Source organism: Chenopodium album, chromosome 6 (genome assembly GCF_948465745.1).
Source record: "Chenopodium album chromosome 6, dcCheAlbu1.1, whole genome shotgun sequence".
Classification (NCBI taxonomy): Eukaryota; Viridiplantae; Streptophyta; class Magnoliopsida; order Caryophyllales; family Amaranthaceae; genus Chenopodium; species Chenopodium album.
Window position 1 is genome coordinate 29394281 of NC_137839.1, and position 15813 is coordinate 29410093.

General features: G+C 44.3%; 1 long non-coding RNA gene across 1 annotated transcript; it reads right to left on the reverse strand.

The window, feature by feature from the left end:
* Nucleotides 1-15185: 15185 nt before the first annotated feature.
* On the reverse strand, nucleotides 15186-15813 carry LOC145634788 (uncharacterized). Its single transcript, XR_014113561.1, has 3 exons — nucleotides 15740-15813; nucleotides 15537-15666; nucleotides 15186-15464 (listed from the first exon to the last, which is right to left on the reverse strand). It is a non-coding gene; the product is annotated as an uncharacterized LOC145634788 (long non-coding RNA).

Sequence of the window (15813 nt, forward strand, 5' to 3'; positions counted from 1 at the left end):
TCGACTTCCGTACTCGAAGAATTTCTGGAAAATTAATTTTTTTTCGATTTTCATTGCTTTAATAAAATAAATTTAAAGTAACAATTTAATTGTAAGCTGAAATTTCATTAATAAAATAAATTACATTGTTAATGAAACTATTTTTGATAAATCCCTATCCTTTAAATTAAAGAAGCGTTCGAAATCCTTATAGTAATATGCATCTACTCTAGGGATTACTACCAGGTCTATTGCAGGGAAACCTAAGATAGCACCAAATTCCTCTGGCAAAGGGCTAATTTCATCATACCCTATTCTAAAACAATGTGTATCGATATTCCAAAATTCTAAAGCGGTATGTATGAAGTCTATGTCTAAATCTACCCCTTTGATGCCATAAATTCCCCCCAAGTGAAATAAATCTAATTCTTTTCTTTCTCTAACATTAAGAGATCGACACCATTCATGAGTGTATTGGATGAAGGTTTTAGTGGCTAAAGACATGATTATTATTTTTTCTAATGAGGAGAATAATTTTTTCACTGGAATTATGAGAAGAATCGGCTGAGCAGGGGGCTATTTATGTACAAATTGCGAAGAATTTTAATCTGAATGAAATACGGAGTCAGCGTCAATTGGCGTCAAAACCCCGAAATTGGCGCCACCCTCCAGAGCCTGGCGCCACACGCTATGTGTAGCGCCTGGCGCCACGCGCCATACTATGGCGCCAGCTGGCGCCAAGTCAGCAAGGTAGCCGCGCGTGCTCAGTTTGCGTTTTTGATATTAAACTTGAGTCGGTTAATGACTTTATGGCCCCGTTTGATTTTTTCCATATATCTTTTCTATCTTTTTCCTTAATTAATTAAATATCGCAATTATTTTTAATTTATTTTATTACTTTTTTGGATTTTATATTAATTTTCAAAAAAAAAAAAAAAAAAAAAAACAGCATTTTTTCCGTTTTCTTTGCCTTTTTATTTTTTCTTTTTGGGGGAGAGAGTCGGATAATATCCTCCATCAATAATAAAAATGACGGAATTTTTGCGTAAAATTGTTATCACACTTCTTTTGCACACACTAACATAATAATAAACAGTCAAATGAATTTATGATAACATAAAATTACAAAAGTGTCTAAATAATGAGTCAAAGGCAAAAGTTCTATAAAAAAGTCAAAATAAAATACATATACAGAAACAGACTACGGCGCCAGAGGACGTAGACCCATCATGCCATAAAACTGCGTCGTACGAGGAGTCACCTCTCCACCAGCTCTAGCCTCAGCACCAGCTCCAGTCTCCGTAGGAGGAGGAAGACTCAAGACAGGACCGTTCCAACCAAGATCAACCTGAGGCTGAGACCGCGGAGGCTGCTGCGATGACGAGCCAACCTCGTATATCCCACCACCTCTGAAAGCCGAGGTAGCCTCTCCTACCGGTGCAGCAGGAGCACCCTCAGAAGAAGATCCTGAGCCCTCAGCAACGTCGGCTCGAGCAGCCTCGGAACGACCACCTCTACCTCTTGACAAAGTACGACGACGTCTCGAGCTAGACCTTGCCGGATCTCTCCGCCCCTCAGGTCTCGTACGGGTGTGAGAAGCGATGGGCTGACCCTGCAAAAAGAATTAAATCAGAAACAAGGTAAAACTGAAGCCATAATGCAGAAATAATAAGTGAAGAAAGGTTACCTCTCGGACAACGTCGTCCCGACGACAGGTAGCCGCGTTCCTCATCCGGACGAGCTGGCTCCGGAAGGCATCTATACATCGTGCCATAACCGAAACCACCTCGCGTGAGAACTGTCAGAAAAATAAGTCAGTGAAAATACATGATAACTGAATACAAAATTCTGAATTAAAACTAGGCTTACACTGGTCTGGTGGCGAGGAATCGACCGCTCCACAAAGCGCTCGCCCTCGGGAGCCAGAGAAATCATCTCCTCGATCGGCCCATATATCCCCTGGTAGTGAATGGACATACGGGGCGGCACAAACTCAGCGGGACCATCCTGATAAAACAGAAAGAAATCAGTAAGGTATTACTTGGGGGCTACTTAGCGAAAAATAAAAGCTAAGAATCTTACCCTCACATCCTCAGCCGGAACAGGGGCTGAAGCTAATAAAGGTAGTAGCTCCTCAGTGTAACACCGCCCAAGGATCACATGGGATCGCCAGAGGGAACCAGATCCCTCGGCCATGCTCGACAACTGTCTGTCGTCGAACATATGACGTGGCGAAGGAGCAGGAACGACGAAAACATCAGAAGAGTGCTCTCTCTCCCCTAAGTACACAACCGCTCCGTAGGTCCCCAGAAAATAGCGACGCTCAGCAGAGTACTGTGCGGTTAATCCAGGGACTGTCCAACCGCCCCACGGTCGGTATACTACCTCAGGTCCCTATAAAAAGCACCAATCAGGCAAGAATATGTCTAAAATACCACAGAAGAGCAAGATAAACGCTAAGAGTCATACCGAGATGATCCGGCTCCGGACACGTGCAGTAGACATGTCCACATGGTGGCCGCCCCAAGAGGCGCTCACCGGATATCCCCTCGGCGATGGTCTCGCCGGCGCAACGGAAGGAAAGTGCTCGTAGAACCAGATCTACAAAAATTTAAAAGCGTGAGTAAATGCTAACTAATATATAGGGCTAAACTTTATAGGGAATAATGTTTACCTCTATGACCTTCCAGAAGGCAGACAAAGCGACGTTCGTCCTAAAGGACCGGTGACGACACGAGTCCCTCAGCGCACGAACGAAATCAGCGTAGGCCAAGCTGGCCCAGTCATAAATCCCGATCTGCTGGAGATCACGGACAGCAGAGAGGTAGTAAAGCAATGCCCTACTACCCTTATCAGGGGAGAATGTCCCTGACAATAACATCAGCACAAAGATGCGCACCCGCTGCTCTCGGGTGGTCGCATCATCATCAAGAGCCGCTGCCAGCGTCGAGCGGCGAATCCCTCTAGCACTGAACTGAGTCGTCTCGACCTCAGCTCGGGCCCGAATAGCAATCGGCCCCAACAACTCCTCGACCTCTGAAGAAAAGACGTCGATCCCACCGGCAAACGGCAGCGGCACAGAAGTGAACTCCAGTCCTGTGATGAGACTGAAGTCTGTAGGGGTGACCATCATCTCGCCCCAAGGAAAATGGATGGTGTTGGTAGTGTCCCAGAAGAACTCCACCAAAGCGCGTACTACGTGGTGACCCCCGCTGGAGGCGACCATTGCCTCGGAGGTCTCGAACAGAGTAACTAGCCCGCAGGACTCCCATAGGAGTCTCGTCTCACGATCTCTGGCGATGTGCATCCTATACAAATCGCCTAGACCATCACAGCCAGAGCCGTGATGTCATTTCCTCCCAGGCTCGGTTCCCCGTCTCACCCTCTCAGAAATGTGGTGGACAGGGGCAAAGAACAAAGTCTGCTCGTCCCACTCCGGGAGCCGACCAAGCGAAGTGGACGGTGTGACGTCGTCCTCCACGGGCTCATGCTCCCGTCTAGTGTTTCGGGACCGTGAACCTGAGCCTCGTTGTCTAGCCATGCTACATTGTGCAGAATCATCATAAATTAAGGTTCTATAGTATCTAAGGTTCGCCTAGCCGCATGATACTATGTTTGTAAAATACAGAGTACGTAGTACTAAAACAGAGCACAAATTCAAATTGAGCATGACAGTATTTTTTCAAGCAATCAAACAATTTCTTGCAACACTGTAGTGATTATTGTGACAAATTGAACAAGAATTGCTAGCTAAAACGTCAAGAACAAACCACATTGTTCTTCACGACCTTAAGAGGTCCAACAATGGCAGATTGCTCATTTCTTCACCAAATTGAGTCAAACAAGTCTCAAATTACTCCCAAGGCAATATATAAGCATAAATAAGCAATTTCATGGCATAAAACTTGATAAACAAAGCAAATTGAGCATCATAGAATTCGAATTTCCATAAAATTCGTGAATAAACATGCCAAGAATTCATAAAAACCGGTGTGAGTTTGAGGAAAACTTACATAGATCGGGAAAATAGATGAAAAGAGCTTTGATTTGCAACAAATTTGAGCGAATTCAGTTGAGAAACTAGTGAGCAATGAGCAATTGAAGCTTTCGGTTTCTTCGAGCAGTTTTCACGACGAACAGAGCCAAGAAATGAACCGAAAACGGGAATTTAAAGAGAATCCCGTGCTGGCGCCAGTCCCTAGGCAATGGCGTCACCATCTAGGCTTGGCGCATGGCGCCAACATCAGCGCTTGGCGCTAACACCAAATGGCTGGCGCTGATGGTTTTTCAGCGACGCTAAAGCACCCAGCCATTTGTTGGGGTTGTGCTAACCTTCTGCAATATATTTTTGGGTTCCTTGGTACGCCAGTTAGCCCCTCCAAGCAATTTGACATGATTAAGTAATCGGCTTGATTATGTAAAGTGATCGACCTGATAAAAGATCGTCTCACTTAGCTTAAAGCGCCTAAGCATTGGCTCATTAGCAAAAAGCACCAACGTATAGGTTCAAGAGTAAAAAGGCACCGACATATAGGTTCAAGAGCAAAGGGCACCGACATACAGGTTCAAAACAAAAGAGCGCCGACGTACGGGCATAGCAAAGGCAAAGTTCAGGCGAACTTTTAAAGATCGACAGGCGTGGATCTTCGGTAATTTCCTGTGGAAAATTATCGCATCAAATGAGGATGACTTCAAGAGAAGATATCTTCGGCATCATTCCCTAGCTTGCGGAAAGTTGTCACAAGCAACTTAAGGTAATTTCGGGCGAAGTTGTCTTCGATCATATTCCCTTAGGCATGGAAGATGATCATAATGCGGATGAGAATTATTTCAAGAGAAATAATTTTCGATAGTATTCCCTTGGACGTGGAATATTATCAATGCGGATGGAGATTGTTTCGAGAGAAATAATCTTCGATGATGTTCCCTTGGACGTGGAATGTTATCATTGCGGAGAAGGATAGTTTCAGGCGAAGCAATCTTCTAAATTTTTTGGAAGCAGTTACGGGCATAGCGGTTTTCAAGCGGGATGGCATTCTCTAGCTTGCAGGAGGTCATCAAAACAGTAAAGCAGCAACAATCGGTTACTTTCAGAGACGCGTGCTCGACGGTGCAAGATACGCGTTTTTTAACTCTTTTATCTGTTTAACTAATGCTAGTTTTGCAGGTATCGGCGTTACAAGATTGATTTAGGATCGCAGAACGTTCTGAATCATTCTCCGTCCCTATCGATACTTTGACTTTCGTTTTCGAAACTTGTGTTTCTCCAAACTCAGTTAAAGTGGGGGCTTCTGTAGACACCCATTTGTGTCTCCCCAAAACCAAACCCAGTGATGAGTACCTTTCACGTCGAATCATAATCGAATGAAACGAAAGTGTGGAAAGGTCTAGTGTTGCGGATAGTTTTATTTCTTTTCTCTTCTCCCTGTTTTGGAAAACTTTATTTTAAGAAAACAGCCAATCTAGTTTGGTTGGTCCATGATATGGGTCCAATAGTGGTGTAGTTGGATGGGGCTTGCAAAGACCTTTCCAACGATATATTATAAGCCCAATTCCGATGAATATTGAGGAAGTTATGGCCAATTTACTAAACTGGGCCCGGTTTGAGCTTTATGTACGGCCCAATGATCTAGGGGAGGGCCTAATGTGATTTATCATTCTTAATGCAATTAGGAATGGTTTTAGTCTTCTAGAATCTTCTAGAAGGTTCTTTTCATTCCTAATTCAATTAGCATTGATAAGTTGACTTTCCAGAGTTTTAATCAAGATCAAATAGCATTTTCGAAGGAATTATATTATTTTATCTTCCAGTATGGGAAATTTATCAGATTTTCGAAAACGCGTTGAAATCCATACTGGCGTCCAATCCCAGGCCTTGGCGCCAGGCGCTAGCCACTGGTGCCTGGCGCCAGCTAGCTAGGGTTGGCGCCAATCCTATTTTGCGATCTTCAGACTCTGTTTTGTTAAATTATCTTTTTTGGCTGATTTTCTCTATAAATATCGTATTTAAAAACTCCGTTTTCATTCATCATCTACATCTACCAATTCACCAATTCTCTCATTCTCAAGTATTCTTTAGCATTCTTTCAATTCTTTCTTGCTTTTTCAAATACAAAATTCCGCATTCACAAGATCTAGAAATACCTAGCCATATTCGAAGTTGCCTTCGCCCTAGACGTGAAAGGTTTTAATTTCTGAGGGTTTGGTCCCAAATCTCTTTTTCAATTATTTAATTTAATTGTTTGTTTATTATTTTCCTTGAAGTTACTAACGTGTGTATTTTGTTATTAGAAAGAGGTACGAGGCATCAAAGTAAGTACTTTAATTGATTAATTGATTTATGATGTAGAAATCATGTTTATATTGTTATTATGATTCCTAGTATCATGTCTAGGGTATTTTTAATATTAAATATGATTGCTATGATGCTTCCTATGTTCTTCCTAATATTTATTCATGTTAGTATCATGTTAGGGCTAAAGTTTTGATTTTTATTACTTAGTGATATGCTAGGGTTTGTTATTAATCTTGTTAGTATCATGCCTAGGATCTTGCTATTATTATTATGCTTTAATATTAACATGAACATGATTATGATTTTAATTGTTATTATTCATGATGTTTATGATTATTATTGTTGCTTGATATTATATTTTTTATTGCTTGATCACCTTTTATTGCATGTTAAAGGGAATTGGTATTTGTAATCGCGCTTAATAAGATAATTAATAATCTTGTTAGGGTTAATGTTATTATAATTCAAGTGATCGCCAATAATAGTTTATTTGTGCATTATATTCAACCAACATAGATAAACAGGTTTAGGGTTAATCCTATTGATTGCATGTTAGTCAGAAAGCGCACATGAATACGAGCAGAATAAAGTAGAGGCCTATTATTAGGGCAGATTCAATCTCTTTTAGGTTGGATTTGTACCTTCATCCCCGAACCCTTATTTGGTTCATGACCTTATGGAGTTGACGATCTCTTGGATCGTTAAGGGGTGTAACCTTCACCTCGTGAATGGTTTACAAGTTCCTTAAAAAACTTGTTGGCGACTCTTTTGCTCTATCTTCTTCCCTTTTGGACGCCACCGTACTTTAGTGTATGATCACAGTGGGGTTCAAGCTAGTGGGATTTTAAAGGCTTGAAACTATTCCCTACAGGACGCTTGTGTACTTTTTTGTTGTAGGCTCTAGTCATTCTTAGACGGTAAATCTCATGACGCAAGGCGGCATTGCCCCTGTGTTCTGGGAGTGAATCCAATGCCTGGCGCATTGCTTCCCAGTTTGCCTCTTCATCATATAGCATGACCCTGAGAGTTGGCTCGTAATGTTCGATGGGCAAGACGGCTTCAGCACCTTAAACCATGATAAATGAGGTTTCACTGGTTGCCCCTTTTGCTGTTGTCCGGATGGTCCATAGGACATGAATTAGTTCTTCTGCCCATAAGCCACCGGCTCTTTATATTTTCTTCTTAATGCCGTCTGAGATGAGTTTATTGAAGGCTTCAACTTGGCCGTTTGCTTGGGGCCGGCCAACAGATGCAAAATAGCTTGAGATCCCCTGATCTCCCAACCAAGTTTTTAGCTGAGGCGTCTCAAACTGAGGACCTTTATCAAACACCATAGACATAGGTACCCCATACCGGGTGATAATGTTCTTCCAAATGAAGGAAATTGCGTCTGAGGTCTTGATGTTTTTAACCGCCTCAGCCTCCACCCACTTGGTGAAATAATCCACAGCCACAAAGATGTAGCGCTTTCCACCTGGAGCAGGCGTGTAAGGACCTAGAATGTCCATGCCCTATTTTGCAAACGGGATTGGGCTGTGGATGGTCGTTAGATCAGTAGCCGGACGGTGAATAAGCTTGCCAAATTTTTGGCATTTGTCACATTTCTTCACCAATTCCTTAGCGTCTGCCTCAAGAGTGGGCCAAAAATAATGTCGTCTGGCTCTAACGGCTAGGGACCTGCCGCCTATATGAGAGGCGCAGAATCCCGAGTGCAAGTCTTCGAGAACTTCTTTCCCCTTTTCTGGGGTGACACACTTCAACAAAGGCTTCAGAAACCCCGCCTTGAAGAGTTCTCCATTTTTCAACTCGAAGCTTGCAGCTCACTTTTTCAGGACGACTGCTTCCTGTGGCGAATCAAGAAGTGTGCCGTCTGAAAGGTAGGCTCGGATGCCATCCATCCAGGTAGAGCTTCGGTCCAGAATTCCAATGGGATCCTCATAGATGCTTCTCTTTTCAAGAACTTCCCAAAAGACTGACCGAGGCGTATCATGGCAGGCGGAAGACGCCAGCTTTGACAATGCATCCGCCTGGTTGTTTTCCGACCTAGGCACTTGACTCAGACGGAATTCCTCACGTGCCTTGGTCTCTTCTTTGACTGCCTGAAGATATTTAATCATAGCCGGATGAGTAGCCTCGTAGCTTCCCTCATACTGGCTAACGACCAATTGAGAATCAGAGTAGGCGTCAATTTTCATGGCCCCTGCCGCCTTACACATGCGAATGCCGGCTAGCAGGGCTTCATATTCCGCCTCATTGTTAGAGGCTTGAAATTTGAAACGTAGTGCATACTCAAATCTGTCCCCTTCAGGAGACTCGTAAATTACGCCTACACCACAACCGTTCTTAGTAGTGCTCCCGTCTACATACACTTTTCAAACCTGATCAAGATTATCCTGAGCCACCGGACGGGTCATTTCAACAATGAAGTCGGCAAACGCCTGACCATTCACTGCCTTTCTTGGTTCGTAAGTGATTTCAAGACTTTGCATTTCAATAGCCCATCTCAACATTCTCCCGGATGAGTCCAAGGTAGACATTGGCCGCTTGAGTGGCTGGTCGGTGTAAATCACCACCGGGTGTGCCACAAAGTAGGGCTTTAATTTTTTTAAAGCCATCTACAGAGCAAGGCCAAATTTTTCAACCATGGGATACCGGAGTTCAGCATTTTTAAGAACATGGCTAATGAAGTAAACCGGGAGCTGCACGCCGTCTCGCTCAGCAAGGAGAATGGCACTGAGGGCATGATCTGAGACGGCTAAGTACATGTACAACGTCTCCCTAGGTAAAGGACTGACCAACCTAGGTAGAGAATGTAAATGCTCTTTCAACCTCTGGAATGCCGCCTCAGCATCCAACCCCCATTCAAATCTGGTTTTCTTCCTGATTGCTTGGAAGAAATAGAGGCACTTGTTGCCTGACCGGCTGAGGAACCTCCCCAGGGCGGCCAGACAGCCGGTGAGTCTCTGCACTTTCTTGACAGAACGGGGGGACTTCATGTCTATCACCGCCTATATCTTTTCAGGGTTAGCCTCTATCCCCCTTTGATCAATCAGGAATCCGAGAAACTTCCCAGATTCAACACCAAAGACGCATTTCTTAGGATTTATCAAGGTGATCCGTCTATAGCTTGGATTTGACTATCATGTCATCAATGTACGCCTCCACATTCCTCCCAATCTGATTAATGAAGACCGTATTAATCATCCGTTGGAAAGTGGTAGGCGCATTTTTCAAGCCAAACGGCATCACAGTATAACAGAATAACCCCTGATCAGTGACGAAGGCCGTCTTCTCTTGATCTTTCTTCCACAGGGGTATCTGATGGAAGCCGGAGTAGGCATCCATAAAGCTCATCAAGGCGTGACCGGCTGTAGAGTCGACCAGACTGTCGATCTTTGGGAGCGGGTAACTGTCCTTTGGACACGCCTTGTTGAGGTCTGTGTAATCAACACACATGCGCTAGGTCCCATTCGGTTTCTTAACAAGGACCAAATTGGCCACCCAGTCGGGAAAATTACAGGGCCGGATGAACCTGGCGTCTAGCAGCTTTTTGACTTCGGCAGCTGCCGCCTCACTTCTTTCCTCGCCGTGGTTTCTTTTCTTTTGCCGGATGGGCTTCTTTTTGGGGTCCACGGCGAGTTTGTGGACAGCGAGATCCGGGCTGACGCCTGGCATCTCTTCCACTTCAAAGGCAAAAATGTATTTGAATTCCTTCAGCAGAAGGTGCAAGCTTGCACCCAAAGTAGCATGAGCAACCGTCCCAACCTTCACAGTACGTTCTGGACGGCTTTCATCCAGAACGAGATCGATATTTTCACCAGCCGGTTGAGGGCGGAGCTCATCTGACCGTTCACCGGTCAGTGATTGCTAATTTTTCTCTTTCTTCACCTCCACCAGCAGAGGTGCCTTTCTTTTCTTCCCGGCTGCTGGTGGGACAGGCGCAGGGTCGGCATCCTTGACATTGTCAAGGTCTATTGGTTCCTGGCCGTCTGGGGCCACAGTGTCTCTAACGGCTGAGAGATAACACTCTCGGGCCGTCTTCTGATCCCCATTCAGGGAACCCACAGTGCCGTCATCCCTCTCATACTTGATGAGCATGAGAGATGGGATGATTACTACCTTGGCTACGTTGAGGGTCGGCCGGCCAAGGATAATGTTGTAGGCGGTCAACTCCTCAACGACCAAGAATCTGACGACAATATGTCGTCCTTGGCCCATCTCTCCCAGCCGGATTGGTAAGTCAATTCTTCCGGCTGGGTAGACCATCCCACCCTCGAAACCAACCAAGGGGTGGGTGACCGGATGCATGCTGCTGACGTTATATTTCAGCTTTTGCAAGCACCGGAGGCTGATGATGTCTGATGAGCTGCCGGTGTCAATAAGGATTCTTCCAACCAGTTGGTTGGCAACCTTACATTCAATGACAACCGGGTCATCATGCGGACGGCGGACGCTGCCCCTATCCTTCTTAGTAATCAAGACGTCTGGGAAGGAGGTGCTTACAGACGCCTGCTCGTCATCATCCTTGTCCATCTTTCGAAGATGGCTCTTGGTGCCCCGGATGGTAGGGCCACCACAGGAGAACCCGCCTGTTATTGTGTAGACCGGCTCCTTATCTGTATCCGAGCTACTAGCAGGCTGGGGGGTAGTCGTGGAGGACTGACCCTTGTTTTTCTTTTTTGCCCCGGCTGGGGACTTAGAAATGTAGGACTTCAACAGCCCTTTGTCAGCCAGACGGTCCAACGCCCGCTGAAGACTGAAGCAGTCGTTGGTGTCATGGCCGACCTCCTCATGGAACTGACAGAATTTATTTTTGTTCCGTGACTGGACAAAACTCTTCATAGGATTCGGCTTCTCAATGGACAGCCGGTCCTTTACCTCTATAAGGATGGAGTTGCAGTCTTTGTTAAACTCGTACTTGGGGACGTACGGTTTAAACTCTTTCTTTTTCTTCTGGGACGGCTGGTCAGAGTCAGTAACCGCCCAGGCTTCTTTTCTTTTCTTGCTCTCTTCTTTGTTTTTGGCCGGCTGAGCAGACCGGTTGTCTTTCTGTTTGTCGGACTTCTTGGAGTCCGACTAGTTACCAGGCGAGCAGAGGTCGGTAGCTTGGATGTAGCTTTCCGCCTCCCTCAGGGCCGCCTGTAAGGTGAAAGCCCCTTTTCTAACTAGGTCGAACTTAAAGGTCGACCCGTCTCTCAGACCTTTGAAAAAGTCTGTAAAAGCTACCTCGTCAGACAGTCCTTGAATCTGAATTCTTATCAGATTGAACCGCCTGACATATGAGCGCAGCCCTTCTCTTTCTCCCTGCTTAACAGTGCTAAAATCAAGGCTTGTTTTCTTAGCAGGGATGTTCATTGAGAAGTTGGAAGCAAACAGGAAGGCAAGCTTCCTAAAGCTATCGATGGATCCGGCCGGCAAGTTGCCAAACCATTGTTGGGCAATGCCCTTCAATGTAGCCGGGAAGCACTGACACCAAGTGGCATCATCCAACCCCTGCAGATACATGAGGTTGGTGTAAGCCATGAGGTGGTCTTCCGGGTTGGTGGTACCATTATAGGTACCAACCAACACATTCTTAACCTTGGCCGGCTGGGCCGCCTCGGTTATCTCCCGGGTGAACGCAGAAGGCTGTTCACCTAGGCGCAGCAGACGAAGCTGCCAGTCCAATGGCTGGACATTTGGATATGCCGCCTGACCTCCAAAGAGGGTTGGCTGCATGAAATGAGGGGGATACTGGGCGTAGACCTGAGTAGGCACATACGGTACAACTCCAATCATATGAGGGCCAGAATGCACGGTATTACCGCCTGTCTGATTCTCATGCAAGGAAGATGCATTCCCGGCAGAGTTATTGTTGAAGCAATCTGGAAAGTTCGACGTTGAAGCCGACTCAGACAGCGATTGGTTTCTCTTCCGGTTAATGATCTCTCGGGCATCAAGAGTTGATTTTTTACTTCTCACCGGCTGCTGAGTCCGGCGAGTGTTATTGGTGTTCTTCCCAGGAAGGAGAATTTTTTACCAATCAATGGTCCCGGCTGCCTTCTGCTTTGGATGAGGAGTGGGCTGCCGGTTTCTTACTGACTTCCCCTTCTCTAGAGGAGTCTTTTTCGCCGACTGACCTTTACTTGGGCCAGCCCGGCTTTTGGTGATCAGCTCTTTAATTTCACCCTTGAAACTTGTCATGAATCTCATGAGTTCGTCTCGGGTGACAGGGGCTGATCCAGCGGCCGCTTGGGTTTCCCCTTCCGGCTGCCCAGTGGGTCGGCTTGGACCCGCCTGGGTGGCACCCCGCTCCAGAATATCTCTGGGCCGGATGCTCTTAATTCTGAGCGAGCCATCCTCGGCTGTAAAGGTTTCGAGCTGAGGATCCTCATCCTCCTGGTCTGTAAAAACTTATGGGTCATCGTCCAGACGGTTAGGGGGTGGTACAGACTTTTGAACCATCTTCGAGGTACTCTCCCCACAGACGGCGCCAAATGTTTTGGGTGTTTTTGTCCCTCGGGAGAGTTACAACACGAAGACTGATCCGGGGTGAGCTGTACCTGCAAAACAAACGGAGACACCAGTTGGGTGGTGCTCCGCCTCCGACGCACAAGTTAGAAACTTGAAGGGAGAAAAAGGTGCGAAAATTTAGGTAAGGATCTGCTCGGATTCCAAGCTCAGGATGTCTCTATCAAAGAGTAAATGTGTAATAAATGATAAAACGTGCCCTCAAAATGAGGGACATCTCCCTATTTATAGGGTCTTTGGAAATTGTGCCCCTGATTAGGTCACTGAACCCTAATCATTGGTGGGCTGCGCCGTTTTGCGGCGTTCTCGGGATTTGGGCCTGAAGGCCGCCCTTCTTCCCTTTATTTTTGGAGTGACACGTGTCAAGCAGGGATTGGTCCACTCTGGACCATTCTGAGGCTGACACGTGTCATCCTCTGATTGGGCCACGTGGCAGGGTAAAATTACCCTAAACACTAGCCACACGAAAGGCTAGGAAAGCGAGCTCAATAGGAGCGTGCCACGTGGTAGCACACATGGCAAAACGCCATGTGGCAGCACGCGTGGTAGCGCACGTGGCAGCCACCACGTGGCAGCATGCCACGTTGGTAGCTGATGAGTGTCATTACTGGCACCCATTTGATGAGCATTTAGGTCATTTTTATCCTCTTCTCATAGCTTTCTTGCTCAATAAATGTTTAGTTTAATGCTTTCTCTCTCCATTTTACCTTTCTTCTCGTATTTTACGGCTTTTGTGCATTTCCATGGTTTTTCTAGTATTTTCTCCTTTATTTGTTCTATTTTCGTTATTTTAGTTGCTTTTCCTTTATTTTAGATTTTATAGATTTAGTTTTATTTTATTTTAGTTTATTTTATTTCATTTTCATTTCATTTTCTTTCTTTTCTTTTCTTTTCATTTTATTATATTTTCTTTCTTTTATTATTTTCATTTTTATTTTATTTCTTTTAATTTTATTTGTTGGTTTTAGTTTTATTTTACTTGATTTTCTTCCTTGGTTTTATTTGTGATTTGTAGGTGGTTGTTCTAAGTTCAAGTCCTTGCGCTATCAAGTTACGCTCGCATTCCGGGTAGTCTTGAACCCACTAAAAAGGTGTTTTGCTACTGCATACTTTGGTGTTCATCAAGAGCATGTTGCGAGGGTGATGCTTGTGCCCACCAACAACCTCACCACTCACCTATTTCCTTGCTTCCCATGTTCCCTGCCTCCCACTCCAAGCAGCAGCCCCGCATTTCCCTTGCTCCAACAACAACCGCAATTGACACCAGCCAGCCACCATCACACACCGACCACCACTCACGCACCAGCTCCCCTTTTCCCGTAATAGCCACCAAACCAGCCCCTGCAACAACCAATTGCGCAACCCCTGCTCCACCTTCGCACTCCAATTCCGCCACCAATTCAAACACCAATAGCAGCAACAATTTCGCAGCAAACCCACAACCAGAAGCGCAGCCCACTCATCTCCTTCCCCGCATTCACCACCACAATTAACAGCGATTTTCGGCAGTAGCACCAAGTAGCAGCCACCGCAAACGCACTCAATTTAGACCTCACTCAACGCGGCCGCGCTCGCAACCTTCGCGGCCGCACTTGCTTCCTTCGCGGTCGCGCGTTTGTGGGTTTGAAGGAGGTGCGTGGCAGGGGATTCAGTTTCGGCCGTTGATCTTAATGAATTTTGTTGATCGGACCTTGATGATGATGATTTGAGGGTGCGTGAGAAGCAGGGGATAATTCCCTTTGTTGGAGTAGCTAAAACCGACTCAAGGAGCCAACCGACTCAAGGAGCCGTTTTTCTTTGGATTTTTCTTTGTTTTATTTCCTTTTTACTAGAATGTGTCCGTGCTAATGCACGGGTTATAATTAAGGATAGGATTAAAAAAAAATACAAAGTATATAGATGCAAATGGTATTTAATAAAACCAAATATAATAACAACAAAAACCAAAAAAATGAAGAAAAAAAAAACCAAGTGTTGAATTCATATAAATTATAAAAAAAAAAAAAAAAAAAAAAAAAAAAAAAAAAAAAAAAAAATTAAAGTCTTGAAATATTATGCTAAATGAATTTAAGTCTTCAATTAGATTGTCCACGCATCTCTCGTTTCAGATAATAGAATTCTTCCTCCCATCTTACTTGTAAAACAGATGCAACTATGATATCATTATTTCCTATCTCAGGAACATGTAGTATGAAAGTGAATGTATTCATCAATCGTTCACTCAGATACTCCTCTAGAAAGTAGTCTCCAAATTCCTGTTCATAAATAACAAATGTAGCCATTATGCCGGTGAGTAATTCCTTAATATATATGATTAAAGGATATACTTACATTATCTGTCATCGCTTGAATACTTGATATTGAACAGCCAATAATCATCTCAGCATATTGGCCAGAGAGTGTAACAGACATTGTATTTGTAGCGTCACCAATTTTTACATTGATTCTATATCTGTTTTTATTGATATGATATAATTAGGTATAGTGATATGTAAAGCAGGTTATAATTATATTTTTTTTAATTAAAATAAAAAAAGTGAAAATACCTTGGCCTACTAAAAGAGGGGTCATACTCCACGCACATATCAGCTCTCCTTAAGTGTCGAGCACATGATTCATACCAAATAGGCATAGAAGAATCAATAGATAACACCTTTGCTAGTACTCGAAATTATTTTACCTGAAAACACACATCAAATATTAAATACCTCATGTATAAGAAAATGAAATCAATAATTGTTGATATACATACATTATGAGCCGCTGAAAACTGATTTAACTTGATCCTTTTTGCATTAAACACCATTTCCATTTCAGAGATACTATTAGCTAATATCTGACTCCAGCTGATATGTTTTTGGACATATCCATCATCTGCATACCTATATGAGTTATATAAGTAAATTAGTATGCAATATAAACTTACATTGTATATTATGATGTATTTAGGCGTACCAGCCATGTAGATCATCAGTTTCATCAATATCAAGATCAATAAAAAGTCTGGTACGTCCAACAGTCGAAAGACA